Source organism: Neofelis nebulosa, chromosome 8, assembly GCF_028018385.1.
Source record: "Neofelis nebulosa isolate mNeoNeb1 chromosome 8, mNeoNeb1.pri, whole genome shotgun sequence".
Taxonomy (NCBI): domain Eukaryota; kingdom Metazoa; phylum Chordata; class Mammalia; order Carnivora; family Felidae; genus Neofelis; species Neofelis nebulosa.
Window position 1 is genome coordinate 98,310,624 of NC_080789.1, and position 18,276 is coordinate 98,328,899.

Sequence of the window (18,276 nt, forward strand, 5' to 3'; positions counted from 1 at the left end):
TGAAATATGTCTGTGGAATCTGACCTTACTTTAATGAGGACACTATTATTCATGAATTCCTTTCTTCTTCACTAATTTAGTGCTTTACATGTTTTCCAATCAGTATTATTATGCTATTATTGTAAATAAAAAACATTTATTCTATCATGAAACACTTATTTCAATCTCTACACAAGTTAGTACCAGACTTTATATTGTTCAACTGCAAATGAGTAGCATCCCTCACCCTGCACCCCACCCGGTGTCACTGGACTAGCAATATGTCGTCAGCACATGTCACACACTCTTGATCAAGACCTTCAGGGCAGTTTCATCCACATTGTAGCTGACACTACTCAGCTGCAGACATGAACAACCAAGGCGTGACTTATGCGGAACTCCATCATGCTAAGGGCTCAAAAAGACAGCAAGTGCAACCTAAGGGCACGAAAAGTTCCATTTCAGTAACTGAGGAGGAGATAGCCTATGCAGAACTAAATCTTCAAAATGCTTCTCGGGACCTTCAAGGGAATGGCAAGAACTCTCCCTGCAAAGGTAAAAAACATTTAATACAGACAAGTATGTCTGTTTTAGGATTTGAAGTTGGGGTGTAGGGGTGTAGGGAAAGAGTAGGAAGTGATCTCACATCGTTTTCATTTGTGAGGACCAGAGCTGGAGGTTGGAATATGGTATTGTAATTGAATGCATTGGTATATTCTGAGAGAAGATTCCAATGATAGTGATGGGTTTGAGGTGCAGGTTATTGTATGTGATTCCCTGCGCATTGTGGGTTCTCTTGTTTGCAAATCTCCTAAATGATTGCTTCCGGGCATCCTTTCTCAGTGTTTGCCTTTCTCTTCCTACTACTCACCTTCATGTCCAGAGAAGCTCATTGCCGGTATCTTGGGAATCCTCTGCCTCATCTTGATGTCCACTGTGGTAACAATAGCTGTTATTCCCTGTAAGTACGTGTTTGAATGACTAAAAGGGAATTTTCATCTTACTGATCATTAGTTCCTCGACATAGTGTGTAAACACTTTGAATTTATTATTTCATTTTAATGCATTTTTAATGCATGCTCTAAGTGTGGAATGATTATTTAGAGGTTATCTAAAGTAGAAATAACAGATTAAATTGAAGGAGAATTAAACACATATTTGGATTTAATAACTCAAAGGCAAGTCATACAAGAGACTTTATGGTGAAATGCACATTAATTCTTGAGATTGCTTCAAGGAAATATTGTAAGAGATGGTGAGGTTTCGTTCTTTAAGCTTTTGAATTGTTTTCCCCCTCATATTCATTACTTTATTCAATTTTTCTGGTAAAATAGCACACCCAATTTTAAACTAGGAAACTCAAAATATTATGATTTATTTCATTGAATATTATTTTTTTGAGAATTGCTTTAATGTTCTAGCTACTGAAGGACCAGCGCGGAACAAAACGTCCCTGGAAACAAGGATCCAAAAAGGTACAACATCCCTTGCAAAATTCTGTTATTAGTTTCGTGTCTCTTTGAGCTCTGTCTTCAAGTTTGCAAAGATGATAACAGATGCTTTGGGAAAAAGTGAATTCAAAAATCACTTAATGAACTTTCAGAACTGATGGAGAAATACTCATTCAAAATCACTGTACCTGCTGTTAACAATTGCCTCACATTTCCTCCTTCTACAACATGATAAAAGGTAAATCATTCCATAAAGATGGTTGTGTTCACTGACTCTCAGGACATGTATACATGGACATTTTTGTGGTTGCTTTATATGGGCACATATATTAGGGGACGAAAGCCTGACTCTTCTCTGAGTGTGTGCGTGTGTGTGTGTGTGTGTGTGTGTGTGTGTGTTTTGTTTTAATTTTACCAGCTTGTGAGGGTCTACGAATGTTATGTACACATATGTGTATCCATATACACTATGTAAAGTTTCATTTTGTAATATTCAAAGCGCTTTGGATAATATCTCATAATCTCTCCTCAGCTTGTCTCTGTTGTCATTGTCTGAAAGAGTGGTTTACATATTCCAACAATTGCTATTACATTAGCACTGAGGGAAAATCATGGAACGAGAGTTTGGCATCCTGTGCTTCTAACAACTCTAACCTGCTCTACTATGATGATGATGAGGACAAGGTAAGTTTTCAGATGTTTCCAGATTCTATTAAAAGCTTGTCATTAAATGGGGCTCCTGAGTGGCTCAGTGGATTAAGCCTCTGACTTCAGCTCAGGTCATGATCTCAAGTTTTGTGAGTTTGAGCCCCACAGCGGGCTCTGTGCTGACAGCTCAGAGCCTGGAGTCTGCTTCAGATTCTTGTCTCCCTCTCTCTCTAATTCTCCCCTGCTCATGTTCTCTCTCTGCGTCTCAAAAATAAATAAATGTTAAAAAATAAAAAGAAAAATCTTGCAATTAATACTATGCTTGTAGAATTCATCCATAGTTTTATATGTATTTGTAGTTTATTTTTTAAAGTCTTTAATATTCCATGGTTTAACTCTATGACACATTATTTATAGTTTTATACCTTGAATGTACATTTGATAATGTCCAGTTCTTGCTTTTCATAGGATCCTGTGCTTCTAGAAATGCTCTTTTGTCTGAAATTAACTTTACTATTTCATTTTACAGCACATCAAAGAAACTAGGCATATGATTGTGCACACTGATTACAATAGAGTTAGAATCACACAATTCTAAATTACATCATGAGACAGAAGTGTAGAGCCTTTATCAGGCCTGCCCATTTTCCTTTTATGAAATATCTCTGCTTCTTTTGGGGCTGTATATCAATGGAATCATTCAGGGTGCATTTTTATGTGTGTCTCCCTTCTCTCCCAGGTGCTACTTGTAATCCATCTATATTAACACACTTGTCTATAGTTTGTGAATTTTCACTGCTCTCATATGAATATGACATTTTAAAAACCATTCTCAGAAATTTAGTTCCTTTTTCGTATGTGGGTATTATGAATAATTATGTTAGGAAAAGTCTTTTCTATGTCTTCCTCCACATATCATATTTATAATCATTTATTACACATAGCGACATATTATATATTTATGTAACATAAATGTATGGTTTTCATAATAAAATAATAATGTATAATGTAACATAATTGTATTCATGTATAATTATGCTACATTTCTCTGTAGGCATTAGTATGCAATTGCATAGTCATAGATATGTGTATATTTCAATATAAAAATTTATGCCTACATTTTTTTTATTTTATTGTGTAAAATACATTATACCAAATAGGCCTTTGATCTAAAAGTCCTTTGATCAGTAGTCTCAGAAAAATTAATTAATAAGTTCTGATGGTTATTCAGTGACTGTTTTCCTGGGCTGTAAATCTCAAGGCTCTTCTCTTTTGTGAGAATGAGAAGTGCTGGGTTGTGTCTCTTGCCCATTTCTCCAGGACGGTGTCTTCTTTTCACTTCTCAGGAGTCATTGTCATATTTTAGATCTGAGTTCTTTTTCGAGCTTTTAAGATGCAAATACCTGCATCTGCATTTTCACTCTCCTATTGGAGTCTTTTAAGGATCAGAGTTTTAATGTTACCATGGTCCTGCTTAGCTTTTTGTATGTTACAATGAGTATCATGGACCTATTTCAGAAGTTAGCCAAAGTTCATGAATAGAATATCCTATATTATTTTCCTGTATTTACCTTTTTCTTTCTTTATTTTTTAACTTTTCATTATGATGTATGTTCCAATTAGAATTTATCTTTTGTGATGCTATATGTCTGAGGCTGTGAGTGAAAGTTGTATATATCTACATCATTACCTTATTGACGGAGCATCATTTATAGCAAAGTAGGTCCTTTCTTCATCAGTAACTTTATATACATAAAGTTATATATATATGTACACATGTGCTCTAATCTCCTTGATATAAGTAATATAGATATTATGTATCTTTATATAGATGATTGGATATTCATAGATCACGGTCTACACAGTCTATCACAACCCACAGCAGTTCGAGTAAAATGTAGAGACTTACTTGCCTTTACGGTCCATTACCGTGTCCCATTTATACTAGAAGTGGCCTAAATATTTCTCTGCTTACATGGAGAATCACATGCATGTTATAACTTTGCTTCAACTGATACTTTTGCTTCAAATATCAAACAATTTCGAAAACACAGGAGGTGAGGGAAAGTCCATTAGACCTGGTAAGAATTTTATTCTTACATTTGTCCTCTCTTCCTTCCTTAGGATCCAAAATGCCTTCTTTTACCATGTATTCTCTCTAGCAGTTCTTTCAGAGTGGGTCTGGGGGTCATACATTTTCTTAGTGTTCCTTGATCGGAGAATGTCTTCTTTCTCTTGCATGTGTGTTGATTCTTTTCGTGGGTAGTCCATGGTTTTTTATTAGAATCACCCAGTTAGTGTCTAAAACTTTTCTGCTTATCTAGCATGCCTGTTTTCCTGTTATTTTGACTGGAGAGAAGAAACATTGTGGAGACTTGGGTGTGTACCTGTTGGTGTCTGTGGTTTGCTAGGCTCTCTGACCCAGTCTACGTGAGGTAGAGGGAAATTCTGGGGACCTCACCACCACGTCATTCCTCGGGTCTCCAGGGCTGGGATCTGTCGGCTTTCTCATTATCTTTCTGACTCTTCTGTCGTCTTATGAATTATGCCCAGGGATTGTATCTGTATTGGTGGGAGGACTAGGGAAAAGGCTATCCAGTCTATCTTTCCAGAACAGGAAGTGTGGTCTGGGTGGTTTTAATTTGAATACTCCTAAGGTAATGATGTTGAGCATCAGCTCCTATACTCATTTGCCATATACACATGGTGCTTGGTGAAGTACCTATTGAACTGTTTTGCTAACAATTTTACTTTGTTTCATTGTATTTTGAGAATTCTTTGTTGTACCCTGGCAGCAAGTTTTCTAGCAGATGCATGATTTGTAAATATTTTTTAAGTGGCTTATGACCTCTGTTTCTCTTCGAAGAGCAGAGATTATCTTGATGAACTGCACTTCATCAATCTTCTTTTAAGTATCATGGTTTTGGTGTTCTGTCTAAAATCTCTGCCCCACTGTAGGTTGTGCATTTGTTATAACATCTCTTAAAACGTTTTGTTTTCAATTATGTGTGATCTATTTTGAGCATTTTTAGATATGGTATAAAGTATATAATTATTAATAAGATTTGATACGCCATTGTTTCCACAACATTTGTTGAAAAGACTATAGTTTCTCCACCGAATGACTGCATTTTTGTGGAACTTTGCATTTCATATGGTGTGGGTACAAATTTTGCACATTCTCACCTGTTTAACTAATGTCTTCATGTGTTTTTTGTTAGTTTCATGCTTGAAAGGTCTTCCTTTTTGCTTTAAATGTTTATTTATTTATTTTCAGCAACTTAGAAGTCAAGCGGCGGAGGGGCAGTGAGAGAGAGGTCCATGGTGTCAGCATAGATCCTGACATGGGGCTCCCTCTCAGGAGCCATGAGATCAAGACCCGAGCAGTAATCAAGAGTCAGAAGCACAACTGACTGATCTTACCAGGTGTCCCCCAATTGCCCTTTTTTAAACAGTGAGTTGATATAAGTTCAATTTCAGACTTAACACATCTATTCAGGGTCTTTGCATGGATTTACCATTCATTTCTATCATTCTAAAAGTTATTATATTTTTTAATCTTTTAATGTCTATTTATTTTTGAGAGAGAGAGAGAGAGAGAGAGAGGAGCATGAGTGGGGTAGGGGCAGAGGGAGAGGGAGACACAGAATCCAAAGCAGGCTCCAGGCTCCAGGCCTTCAGCACAGAGCCTGACACGGGGCTTGAACCCACAGACTGCGAGATCATGACTGGAGCCAAAGTCGGCCGCTTAACCGACCGAGCCACTCAGGCACCCCCTAAAAGTTATTTTTTATGTTATATTTATTTATTTATTTTGTGTGAGAGAGAAAGTGCACAAAGGAGGGACAGAGAGGGAGAGAGAGAAAATTCCAAGCATGCTCCACGCTGTCAGTGTAGAGCCCAATGTGGGGTTCCAATTCATAAACCTTGAGATCGTGACCTGAGCCAAAATCAAGAGTTGGACGCTCCATCAATGGAACCACCCAGGCACTCCCTTCTAAAGGCTTTTCAAAAGTAAGAATAAATATTTTTTTTTTCAGGTGCCTTGTGAATCAGAGAAATCACATCAATTGATCTTCATTGTCAATGTGACAGATTATGATTATGGCATTTCAAAAGTAAATACAACATGGTGCTACTTGAATAACTCTACTTGTATCAGAGTCCATTATTTTTATATATTGTCAGACCTATTTATGAATGCCCTGACATGTAATTTTGGTTTTTTATTGTATTCCCATCAAAATGTATATGACACTTATTTTATTATCCTCCTTTTTTGACCCTACAATGATTTCTTTTAACTGGTATTTCAATTTTCTCTATTCATAAACATCTAAATACTCTGTAACAGAGTGTGAAAAGTTTTCTGAATCACAGATAAAATTATATTAGAGGCTGTAAGACACTTCTGATATTCCTATTTCTTTTTCTTTTGGTTTTCACAAGTTATGTTTGGTAGGTTTTTTTTCAATGTTATGTCTAATTTTAGATATATCTGAATTACTTCATAATATTCTCCTAGATAATTTTATTGTGGTACAATAAACAACATACAGTTGGATCATATGCTATAAACGCCAACAGACAGCTGAGTTTTCAGAGTCACCATTGCATGGAATGAAAAAATGAATATTACCAGTACTGCACAATGCTCCTACCAAGTTCTTGTCTGCATTTCAAAAACAGTTTATATACATGGCATCACACCTTATACATATTGTATTTTTGGCATTTTCATATGAAGTTGCACTTGTCTGATTCATCCGCATAGCTGCATGAAGTTATAAATTGCCCACATCCCTTTGCTGGTCTGTTGTCGGATTCCCCTACAATGTGCACACCAATTCTATTGCGGAAGCTCTTGGATATTTGGGTATTGGCCCATTTGGGGCTACTTTGAGTTATTCTATGATCCATCCTTCACGATCAACTTTTAGCTAAATGTATGTGTCTCATATTTGAACTACTGGCTCTTCTCTTCTTGCTTCTTGAGAGGGAAGCAACTTAGATCATGCGTTGATAACATTCTTCCTTTTCAGCATAATTGACAAAGGTACAAATTGGCTCTAAACACCACTTTAGTTTCATCCTAAAAACTTTGATGTATGCTCAGTTTATTATCATCCAGTACAAAGGAATTTCTATCATCTGGTACAAGATATTTTCAAAGATTTTATCTTTCAACTGTAAAGTTTTCAGAAGTGTATCACTTTCCACATGTTTGGAAATTTTCCGGATTCCTTTCCATTGCTTCTTCTCATTTTTTTTTAGTCTTCAGAGAAAATACTTTGAATATTTCCATCCTTAAAATTTTTGATCCTAAATTTATGATGTATAACACTTTCTATATATGTCAGTTATGTCAAGCTGGTTCTTAGAGTTTTGACAGTCTTCCATAGTCCTCCTGATGTTGCAACAAGCTGTTCTTACTTACTGAAGGCAGACATTTCGATCTTCAAGTATACTCATTAATTTATTAATCCTAAGTCTGTCAGTTTCTATTTCATGTGTTTCAGGGTTCTGTTGTTAGGTGAATAATGATGTTTATAATTGTGTTATCTTCCTCCTCTTTTGACAGCCTTAACATTTGGATATGTTTCTTTGAATTTCTACTACTATTTCTTGTTTTAACAACTACTTTGATATTAGAACAGCCATTTCTTCTCACTTCTTTGGTTGCTCTTTGTAGGGTCTATCTTTTGCTATCTTTTTATGTTCACCTATTTGTGTCTTTGAATCTACAGTGTGTCTGTTACAGAGAGCATATAGATCAATATTGCGCTTTTATTCGGGATGACACTTTGTCTTATAATTGGAATATGTTTCATTCACATGAGTGTAATTACTGGGATAAGTGAATTTAGATATACAATTTGCTATTTATTCTCTATGTATGTCTTGTTTTCTTCTTCCACTTTACCTCAAATCTTATGTATTAAACATATATTCTATCAGTGTTCCATTTTAATGCGCCTCTATTGATGTGTTAGCTATATTCTTAAGTTATTTCCTTAGGAGTTGTAGGTATTACAAACCTATCTTTTGTTTGTTTTCATGGAGATAAAAACATCTAACATGTTAGACATCTAACATTGCATACATTTAAGGCCAATAATGTGTTCATTTGATAAATTTACATATTGCCTTATGATCACTATGGCCATGTTAGATAACACCTTTGTTACGTCACATATTTGTCATTCTTTGTGTGGTTGAGGACAGCTAAGAATTAGTCCTAGAAACTTTAAAGTTTATAACACAGTAATGTTGTCTTTAATTACTATGCTGCACATTAGACCTCCAAAATTATGTATTGGTTGTAAATTTGTCTTCTTTTTAAAAAATTTTTAAAATGTTTCTTTATTTTTTGAGGGACAGAGAGAGACAGAGAGACACGGGAGAGTGAGGGGCAGAGAGAGAGTGAGACACAGAATCTGAAGCAAGCTCCAGGCTTTGAGCTGTCAGCCCAGAACCTGACGTGGGGCTCAAACTCACAAAATGTGAGATCTTGACCTGAGCCAAAGTCAGATGCTAAAGGCACTAAGCCATCCAGGAGCCCCGTAAATTTCTATTCTTAAACATCTTCCCAAACCCTCAAACTACATTCCTGAAAAACATATTCTACTCTTTGTTTCTGCCTGTTCAGTTTTTTAAATTTCATATGTAAGTAAGACAATATAATATTTGTCTCTCTCTGTCTGACTTTTGTCAGTTAACATAATTCCTTCAAGGTCCATCGTTTTGTTACAAATGGCAAGATTTCCTTCTTTCACCTGTTAAATAATATTGCAGTGTATGTGTGGTTGTGTGTGTATATATGTACCTACATATATATATATATATATATATATATATATATATATATATCACACCTTCTTTAACTATGTCGGTTGGCAGATACTTAGGTTCCTTCTATTTCTCAGCTCTTGCTAATAATATTGCAATGAGCATGGGGTGTAGATAGACCTTTGAGATACTGATCAGTTCCTTCATTTATTTTAAAAAATGTTTTAATGTTTATTCATTTTTGAGAGGGGGGAGTGGCAGAGAAAGGGGGAGACACAGATTCCAAAGCAGGCTCTAAGCTTGCAGATTTCAGCACAGAGCCCGATACAGGGCTTGAACCCACAAAGGGGGGAGATCATGACCAGAGCCAAAGTCAAACACAACCAAATGAGCCACTGACTGCCCCAATGATGAGTTGTATTAAATATGTATGTAAGAGTGACATTACTGAAAACCAGCCATACTAGTTTCCACTGTGGCAGCACCAATTTACATTTCCTCCAAAGGATTCCATTTTCTTCACATCCTCACCATATCAATTCTCTCTAACCTTTCAGAAAAGCCTCTAACAGGTGTGAAGTGACATTTCATTGTTGACTTGATTTGCATTCCCTGATGAGCGATTTTGAGCACCTTTCATGTACTTATTCGCCATTCATATGTCTTCACCAAAATGTATACTGAGGCCCTTGGCCCATTTTGAAAATTAGATTTCTCTCTTTGTTTTGATTCTGTCGTTTGAGTTCTTTATATATATTGGATATTAGTCCCTTCTCTGATACTGGTTTACAAAGATTTTCTTCTCTTCTGTCCATGATCTCTCAACGTTTTGATTCTTCCCTTTGCTGGGCATAAGGCCTTTAGTTTACAGCAGTCCTACTTTTTTATTTTAGTTTTTGTTTCCTGTGGTTGATGACTTATCCCGGAGCTGATTACATACACCAAAGTCTAGGATCTTTTTCCTTTTGTCTCTACCAGTGATTTTATATATTTTATATGTTTTTATGTTACCAATTTTGTCTTTTTGTTTCAGCTGAATGAATACCCTTTAGCATTTCCATGGGGCAGGTCTAATTTCTTCTGACACCTGGCTTCAGCAACCACCACTGGAATCATGCTGCTGCTTTCACCTGACTGCCATCTTGGATGAGAATTGATATGTTGACACACCATTTTCTAGCTTGCTAGGAAAGTCTTTATCTCGTCTTCATTTCTGAATGACAGCCTTGCTGAGTAAGGTGTTCTTGGTTGACAGTTTTTTTCCCTTTGACCACTTTCAAAATGTCATCCTACTTTCTGTCATTCTATGGGACGAAGACCTTTTGAGATGTTCCTTTTTGGTGTCTGGTATGGCATGCTGACCTCAGAGCCCTCAGAGCACTATTGAAGCTGTTGTCCAAGACCAGGCACACATGGAACTATCATAACAACTGGGTCTTGGTGCATAGGTTCACTTGTGGCTGGGGCACTAGGGAAGAGACCTGTGTAGGTATTCCAAGGAAACCCTACCTGGTTCTCAGGGGCTCACCATTGTGACTATGGCTACCAGGGGATTGTAGCAGTCCCACAGGGCATGGATGAGAAGGTTTACTGGTGGCTTGGGGGCCAGTGGGCAGTGTGTGGTAATAGCATATACTGGAGATGGTGAGTCAAAGTTTCAACTGTGTCCCAAGTGGAAGTCCCTAGATAGCAGCAGCATGATCCATTCATGGTTTGTTAAAACCATGTGTCAGGATACAGGGATCTGGACACAGACCCCTAGCCACAGAGCCTCGAAGGAGAGCTTAAGCTGCGATGTGGAAGCTGAAAGTATGTCTTGGGATGCAATTGTATGGTACCAGAAATAAGGCTCAGAGCCCTAAAATGGAACCAAAGTGATGGGACTCCAGGCAGTGGTGACTTGGCCTACCCATGCAGGGTCAGAGCCTTGAGCTGCCATAGGTGGAAGAAAGTCTTCTGGTGTTAGTGATGGCACTTCAGAGTCCAGGCCTGGGAGGCATCAGGTTCTGAATAGCCGGAGGATCCTTTACAATGAAGACTTGGGGTCATGAAATGGAACATGGTGAGTGAGGATCAAGCAAAAGTATGCACCAACAGTGGCAGTTAAGGCACATCCTAGGACCTGGGAACAGGAATCAGGTACCATCCCCAGTGATGTGAGACAAAGCCCCAACCAAGGACAGGAGTAGACAGGCATCAGAGGCAGCTCTAGTCTCGTATAGGTGAGGTGCTGTGGCAAACAACCTCTAAGAGAAGATCTGGAGCCCCTCAAGGCAAGCCTTACCATAGCAACAGCTCCAGCCCCTGAGAATAGATGTAGAGGGGGGCCTCTGTGCTGCTCCATCAAGTGGGATCAGCCTAGATGGGGCACCTCTGTTGCAAAAGCTGTAGCCATCCATGGAGTGGAAGCTTGCTGGGTTCTCCTGCTCCCCTTCTCTCCATGAAGTGACTTCCCCTGAGGGGATTCCTCCAGGTGCCAAGTGGCTCTCAGCTGGAGGGTTGAGTGATGCAGGCAAAACACTTCCTTTTTCTTCCATGGGACCATCCTTGATTTTTGATCAGCACCCGATTTGTGGTGTTTCTTTGTTGTCAAGAGCTTTCCCTGGGCCATGTAGTTGTTGAGTTATGGTTCGGACTAATTTTGTGGGCAGGTGAGCATTATGACCTCCTCGGTCTCCATCTTGCTAATGGCACTCTTTACACATGTATCATTAACTGATTGCCATCTATGTCACATGAATCCTGACTGATTTCTGATACAATATATTAAATGAGCACCAACATAGCTCCTTTGCCACCACCTATCACAGGTATGCCTCAACCTTTCAAAAATTTCCATCATGTCACTTTGCTTTTGTGAAAAACTTACACTAGTACCAGATTTTTCTGAAGAACAGAAATCTGAAGGGGATTTTCGCTTTCAGGAGAAAAGGTGAAAAGTGAAAATTGTGTTCAGGGCTAGTTTTACTGTTAGAGAAGCAGCTCACAGCCCGAGGAGCAAGACTGTTCCTGTCAAGTTCATTTCTCAAAAAACAATCCACTCTGTATATCACTATCAGGCGTAGGTTTGAACTGTATTTTTGAGTGTCTGTGCTTCATCTCAATTTATTTTCTGTACCTCTCCATGCACAAAGCATGTCTTGAGGTATCAGAAAAACCTAAGGGAGGTTATTTTTTGTGTTTTGTGTTTTTGGGGGGTGGTGAATTTTTGGAACAGGGATGCTCAGCAATTTTTCCGTGTAAATTAACGCTATTTGCTTCCTCAATTTACACTATTTCAACTTAGGAAAGTTTTCATAGGAACAACCTACTGTCAGAGAGAGGGGAAATCTGTACTTCTGACAGTGCTTTACTGAAACCAACTCGACTGGTTTCTGAAACCAAACTATGCATCTCTTTACCTTCTCTGCTTTCGTGCTTTCACATTGGAAACCTGAAGGGAAGCATTCGTGGAGACTTTGTACCACACACATTAACAAATGCTAAAAATATAAGGTTTATAGTATAGATCCCACCATGCAGTGTTATAATTATGGCTGCAAATTATCTTATCTTTTCAAGAAATTCAGAGGGGAAAATACACACGCAGATCTAAACTTTTACCAACCTATTTATCATTTCTGGTGGTCTCTAATCTTTCTTGCGGATATGCGTTACCATCTAGTGTCATTTTACTTGTAGCTTGAAGAACATTGTTGAAAGGCAGGTGTAGTAAGAATAAATTCTGTTCGTTTTTGTGTCTGATGTGGGGTCTTTATGCATCTTGTTTTCTGAAAAACTATTTTCTGAATGTATAATTCCTGTTTGACCAGTATATTTGCTTTGTTTTGGTTGTTTGTTTATTTGTTGTGTGTGTGTGTGTGTGTGTGTGTGTGTGCGCGTGCACACAGGTAGTGGGTTTCTTTCTTTCTTTTTTTTTTCCACTATTTTTCTGGTGAGAACTCATGTTTTAATCATATTGTTATTTGCCTAAATATAATGAGTTGTTTTTCTCCTGCCCTTGTCAAGATCACCTCTTTTTGTGGGTTTGACTTTGATTTTCTTTTTTAAGCTGTTGCAGAAAATACCATGACCCCATAACATAGAATTTAACACATTACCCATGTTAAAAAAATAGCCTAGTGTCTTAGAGCAGTTTTAGGTTCATAGCAAAACTCAGACATCGCACCGATATATGCTGTATTCCCCTACTGTCTATGTGTCTATGTAGGAGCAGTTCATAGACTGTCTCATTTTCAAAAGCCCTCAGTGGGGTGGTTCACTTGCTACAACTGATACACCTGTATTGACACATCTTTACCAGCCAAAGACCATAGTTTACTTCAAAGCTTACTCTTGAGGTTGGGCATTTTATGCATTTGGAAAAGTATATAGTGACATGTATCAAACATTATGGAGTTCTACAGAATAGTTTCCCGTCCTTCAAAATCCTCTGTGCTCCCCCTATCCATCCTTCCTACCCCCTAAACACTATCAACCACTGATCGATACTGTCTCCATAATTTTGTTTTTTCCAGAGTGTCATATAGCGGGAATCCTATACTCTCGCACATCTTACATTGCGTTTAACTAGATCATCCATCGTAACCAGTTGAAGCACCCAGTTTAAGTTAGCAGTGCTAACTATCACATTGCTGCAAAAGATATCTAGAGCTCTCCCCTTGTAAAACTGGAACTCAACTCACTGCACAATAATTCTCCTTCAACACTTTCCCCTCAACCTGAGCAACCACTATTCTACTTGTTGTTTCTATCACTTTTACTTCTTTGGATACTTTCTATAAGTGGAATCAAGCAGGTTTTTTTTTTTTCATGTGTATGACTGGCTTATTTCACTTAGCATAATGTCCTGGAATTTCATGCATATTGTGGCAGGTGATAAGATTTCCTTCCATTTACAACTGAATAATATTACAGTGTTATGTGTATACCATGCTTTCTTTCTCCATTCATCCATCAGGGGACATTTGGGTGGCTTCTGCCCCATGGCTCTAATGAATAATGCAGCAGTGAGCATGGGTGTATATATATCTTTGAGATCTTGCTTTCAATCTTTTATATAGTTTCCTACATGTGGGATTGCTGAATCATGTGGTAATTGTATTTTTGATTTCTTGAGGAAGCTCCATACATGTCTTCATAACGGCTCACTCATTTACATTCCCAACAAAAGTGTGTAGTCTCCTCCTTCTCGACCTCCTCACTGACCCTCTTTTAAAAAATGTTATTTATTTGCTGTGAGAGAGAGAGAAAGAGAGAGAGCAAGCAGGGCAGGTGGAGACGGAGGGAAGGGAGAGCATCTGAAGCTGGCTCTGCATCGTCAACACAGAGCCTCATGTGGGGCTCAAGCCCACAAATGTGAGATCATGACCTGAGTCAAAACCAAGAGTTGGAAACTTAACCAACTAAGCCACCCAGGCACCCCAAGCTTTTTTTTTTTTTATAAAATCCATCCTAATGAGTATAAGGTAATAACTCATCATGATTTTGATTTGCATTTCTCTGATCATTAGCATCTTTCCATATGATTTTTCACAATATATATTGTCTTTCGAAATATGTTTTTTTAAAATCTCTGTCCATTTTTTAATTGTGTTTTGGTGTTTGATGTTGTTGGTACTAAATTGTAGACTAATTATATATTTTAGATGTGATTCCCTGTTTGATATATGATTTGCAAGTGTTTTTTCCACTCTGTCTTTTCATCGTTGATCATGCCCTTTAGTGCCCAGAAATGTTTAGGTTGATATAGCCCATTTGTCTTCAATGAACTTTTCCTTTGTGGTCTGGTTTTGGTGGAGTTAATTTTAGTATAAGGTGTAAATGTAAACATACAGCTTCATTCTTCTGCATGTGGGAAGTCAGTTTCCCAACACCTTTTGTAAAAGATTCTGTCTCTCCCTATTGAATGGTCCTGGCACCTTTATCAAAACTGATTAGACTGAATACACATGGGTTTGTGTCTGGATATTTTTAAGGGATTGTTTCTTTGGGGGATTTAGGGTTTGTGTCTTTCTGTTCCTTCATCTTGCTGCTTGTATCCCGTTCCAGTTGGACTAGTGTGCAGGGCAAGGATATGGATTCTGTCTAGATAATGTGGCATAAGGCTGATGGAGGTGGAAGATGTGTCAGCCATCCCTGATTTTCACACTGACTTAAGTACTTCACAATCCACTCTCTTCCCTCAAGAGTATTTCTTCGTCTGTATTTGCCAGTGTTCCTTGGTCATTTCATTATGGTGTCATGAGACATGGATTTGTACGTGCTCATTCTGTTAGCAGTTTGCTAAGTCTGGTGTCTATAAATATTTTCAATGATATTAGTAACCTGTTCAGTCGTTGTGCCTTAAGATTGTTGTCCTGTTTTTTTCTGCCTCTGTCGTTCTTCTCATATTCTACTTAGACTTACACTGGCTTTCCTGATACTGTTTTGAAAGTCTCTGAATTGTGTAAATTCTTCTCTTTTTTCTCTCTCATCCTAAGTTATAAATAAATTTTTTTCCTCCTTCAAATTCATCAGTTTTTTTCTACTTGAGTGGATTTTCCATTTCCGGTATGGATTTATGCACTCAGATTCTCTGTGGTTTCTTCATACAGTTTTATTTCTCTATTGATATTTCCTACTTGCTAAATTGCTGCCATCACATGTTCATGGAATTATTTCAACTAAGTTTTCTTTATAGTTTTCATATATTTATAAATATGAATTTTATTTTTATTATTTTTTTAAAAATTTAATGCTTTTATTTATTTTTGAGATAGAGAGAGACAGAGCATGAGCAAGTGAGGAGCAGAGAGAGAGGGAGACACAGACTGGGAAGCAGTCTCCAGGCTCTGCGCTGTCAGCACAGAGCCAGACGCGGGGCTCAAACTCACGGCCTGTGAGATCATGACTTGAGCTGATGTCAGACGCCCAACCAACTGAGCCACCCAGGTGCCCCTAAATATTATTTTAATTACTTTTGTTCTAATACGTGGAACAACTTATCCCAGCAGACATTTCTATTGACCTATGCTTTCCTTTCGTTGGAAGACATTTTTAAATTTCTCTTCATATTTTTTTTTTTTTACTTTTTAGGTAGACACTTTGTAAAAATATACTTCAGTAAACATGCATTGTATGTCATTTTTCCTAGATTTACTATTTTTTGTTGCCAAACATTTATGGCAGAATCTTCTCCACTGAGGTCTGTCTACTGATAGTTTTGTTCAATGTTTTCCAAATTCTTATTGCTTATTTTTATGACCTTGTGACTTTTACCTTTGATGTTAATTACTGCTGATCAGGTCTCCACCTATGGCATCAACACCCTTGCTCTTTGCAGCTTCTCCCAGTTGTAACATTTCAGTCTTCTTGATCGCTGAGCCAGGGGTGGGCAAGTGGGGAGACACTGAGCATCCCAGGCGAGAAGATGACGGATGTGCTTCTGCCTTGAATCTCCAGGATTTTTTCCAATGTACCTATTTCATAAGTTATTAACCTGTGATCCATTTTCTCAACTCTGACATTGTCTTCACGGTCAGTTTGTCCTCTTCACTTAGTCCTACTAAGATAATTTTATACTTTTGTGTCCACCATGTAACATTATATTATAATTTGAAAGTGTATAGAAAGGAAGAAAGGATGAATGTTTATGTGTTATTACAGAATTCAAGTGAGTATAAGAGCTTGTATTTGACTCCCAATAAATTTTATTTTCTCATAGTTTTTGTTGAATTTACTCTCTGCTACTACATGGGTCAGAGGCTCCCAGAGAAGAAATCATAGTTCATCTGTGCAGCCAAAAGCCTTAACATTTTCTTCTGAACTGTAAGTCTCCTGACAACTTTTTATTTTATGCCTCACAAGAATTGTTCTTAGAAAGAAAAACAGCAATGTGTGAACAATCAGATAAACACAGTAGTTGAAGTTTTTCCAGAGAAAAATGGTATGAGAAATATGGAGATTGAGTCATAATGGATGGTTTATTCATTAAAATACTATGGTACCTAGTAAGAGATATAAGCAACCTTATGGTAAGATTAATGAGATATAATTCTCTGCATTTCAGGTTGTCAGTATCTTCAGAGAGTGACAAGAATTGTCCATATTTCGATTTTCTTGCAAAAAAAACTTATTTTGCACCGTGCTCAGTAATAAGACCATATATTTGTAAGCACCAGGCATTCTAGTTATCTCATTTAGGTATAATGTTATTTCACCATTTATAAAGAATACATCTCTCATTATTTCAAAACCCATATGATTATTTTCTTGGCATATTTTTAAGATAATATTTTTAGTGTAATTTTAGGCTCACAACAAAATTAAGAAGAAGCTCCTGAGACTTCCTGGATTGTCCATGTCTGCACATGTGCATGGCCTCTCCCATTATCAACATCACTCACAAGAATGTTTCATTTCTTACCAAGGATGAATCCACATCAATGCATATATATCGTCCAAAGTCCAAAGAGTACTTGAGGCTTCATTCTTGGTGTTATGGAACTGTTCTCAAATGTAATTATATTAGTGTAAAAAAATATACTCGGTATATATTATTTATTTCTTATGCTTTGCTATTTAGTAGAATAAAATATATATTAATTACAAATCATAACATTAGTGTAAAATTCTCACTACAGTGAATAATTCCATTTATATTTCCAAATTAGCTGATTTGTTCTAGCCCTTTAAGTGCCCCAAATGAGGATTGAACACTCCAGGGTGACAAGGGTATCAGTCCGAATTGAGTCAGGAGACAGAAACAAGGAAGGAAGTTGAGGTAAACAATTATGATCTACTTGTAAAAGAAAGCTTACTAAGAGGAAAGACTACTAAGTTCAATAAAATTACAAAGAATATCTTAGAATTAAAGGAGGGATCACTGGGAAGCCAGATCTGCTCTCTGAAGATGGGATTTAGATGTCATCGAGGATGATGTGGGTGCACACAGCTTCATGGCAGACATGCTCACTGGATTGTCCTGGGGCAGGGCAGCTCCACACTCCTCGGGCTGAACTTGGTGAGGCTGGATCTCAGGCTGTGACTGGCAAACAGGAAGAACTCCCTGTCAGAACTTCAGGAGGAAAGACCGGAAGACAAGAAACTGACGGACTGGCTACAGAAAGTTGCTGGAGGACCAGTACACAGGACTTCTTGTAGGACTGCAAATGGCAACCAGGCCATGGCAGAAAAGGAGAGACAACACCATGAAGCCAGGAAGAAGAGCCCTTTCTGCTGCACTGGCTCTCCATTGTCTCTTACCGACAAAAATCAACTTCATGTGAGATGACAAGAGAGAAAATGGATAGGATCTTACACCGTTGTCTGAGAACAGGGCACTGAGGGTGGACTTGGAGCTGAGAGTACTAAATGAATGGCCCCTCGGGGTTATCATGGAACAACCACAGGGTAGCTGTATAAGAGC

The 18,276-nt window shown here is 37.8% G+C and overlaps 1 pseudogene; it reads left to right on the forward strand.

The window, feature by feature from the left end:
* The first annotated feature begins 291 nt into the window (after positions 1-291).
* Positions 292-18,276, forward strand: part of LOC131520006 (NKG2-A/NKG2-B type II integral membrane protein-like) — a 43,304-nt pseudogene continuing 25,319 nt past the window's right edge.